The sequence below is a fragment of the Dreissena polymorpha genome, chromosome 13, assembly GCF_020536995.1.
Source record: "Dreissena polymorpha isolate Duluth1 chromosome 13, UMN_Dpol_1.0, whole genome shotgun sequence".
NCBI classification, from domain to species: Eukaryota; Metazoa; Mollusca; class Bivalvia; order Myida; family Dreissenidae; genus Dreissena; species Dreissena polymorpha.
In genome coordinates, this window is record NC_068367.1 from 22,451,550 (window position 1) to 22,453,722 (window position 2,173).

The window sequence follows — 2,173 nt, forward strand, 5'->3', positions numbered from 1 at the left end:
TAAAGAGTTATTGCCCTTTTTGTATGATGTTTCTTTTCAGGGCTACATCTCGGATATGCTACTAGATTTCCACATGAAACTTTATGGGTGTATAGGTATCGATGAGGAGAATTGCAATGTATAAAAACCATAACCCCACACTTGACTATTTTTTGTTAAGATTTAGAACGTATATTGAGATTTGCACCAATCCATAATCCAAATTTATTTGGCGAGGGATATCAATTCAACAATATTGCTCGTTTTCTACAGATACGGAAGGAGATCATGTGTGGGCCATTCTGCAATCTTTACAGATGGGTCCTTATGTTTTATAAATACCTGTAGTTACGATGAATTCCAGGAAATCAAACTCTAAAATGCTCATTCTTAAACAAGCTCTAATAAAATTGTTAATATTTGCCATTCTTATGATGAAAAATATCAAAACAAAAAAGTATCTTATGAAGCAAGTCAAAATTACATTAACACAATATGTAAAGGCTATTAAACTTTTTATTCTAGCTGTATTTGTTGGTAAGCTTTTTAGATTTAATGTAGAATCAATGAAAATGACATCATATTCGGTCTATCATTGTTATGCACATTTAATGCAAAAAATACAAATGGTTGATTTGAGTGGTCTAAATTTGCATCACTTTGTTTTGTTACAAATCTGACTAAATAAAAATCATAATATTCCATTTGATACAATGTCTAGCAAAATGGCACATAATGTACCCACAACTAAGGCTTATATAAATGATTAAGTCCCAAAATTTAGTCAGTTCATGCTGCAATGGCATTATTCCTTACGCAGAAAAAAATAAAATAAACAAGAGATGTGTTTGTCAGAAACACAATGCCCCCTGCAGCGCTGCTTTGAAGCCATATTTTTTACCTTGAAGGATGACCTTGACCATTCACCACTCAAAATGTGCAGCTCCATGAGATACACATGCATGCCAAATATGAAGTTGCTATCTTCAATAATCCAAAAGTTATGACTTATGTTAAAGTTTTCGGACGAACAGACTGACTGACAGACAGACTGACAGACAGTTTAAAAACTATATGCCATCCTTCGGGGGCATAAAAACTAAGCTGTTTGTTAATTTTTTTAAATATGTTTCTATTTGGAAGATCTTGGTGGAATAAGGCTAATTATCCCCCGACAGAGGCGGAGGGGTATTGTTTTGAGGTTGTCCGTCAGTCCGGCCGGCTGTCCGTCCGTCCGGCACTTTTGTGTCCGGAGCCATATCTTGGAAGTGCTTTGGTGGATTTCATTGAAACTTTGTATGAGTATATATATATATGCATAAAAGGATGATGCACACCAAATGGCATTGTACACCATCTGTTAAAAACAGAGTTTTGGCCCTTTGTATCTTAAAAAAATGCTTTTTACTATAGGCACTTTTGTGTCCGGAGCCATATCTTGGAAGTGCTTTGGCGGATTTCATTGAAACTTGGTATGAGTATATATATGCATAAGAGGATGATGCACGCCAAATGGCATTAGTACACCATCTGTTATAAACAGAGTTATGGCCCTTTGTATCTTGAAAAATGCTTTTTACTATAGGCACTTTTGTGTCCGGAGCCATTTCTTGGAAGTGCTTTGGCGGATTTCTTTGAAACTTGGTATGAGTATATATATGCATAAGAGGATGATGCACTCCAAATGGCATTTTATACCATCTGTTATAAACAGAGTTATGGCCCTTTGTATCTTGAAAAAATGCTTTTTACTATAGGCACTTTTGTGTCCGGAGCCATATCTTGAAAGTGCTTTGGCGGATTTCATTGAAACTTGGTATGAGTATATATATCAATATGAGGATGATGCACTCCAAATGGCATTGTACACCATCTGTTAATAACAGAGTTATGGCCCTTTGTATCTTGAAAAAATGCATTTGTTTGTGTGTCCGCAGCCATATCTTGGAAGTGCTTTGGCGGATTTTATTGAAACTTGGTATGAGTATATATATGGATAAGATGATGATGCACGCCAAATGGCATTGTACACCATCTGTTAATAATGGAGTTATGGCCCTTTTTATTGTGAAAAAATGCTTTTTTGAGTGTCAAATATAACACTTTTGTGTCCAGCAGCATATTGGCGGGGGATATCAATACAACGAATTTGCTTGTTAGACAGAGTTTTGGATTGAATGATAATTTAAATGAA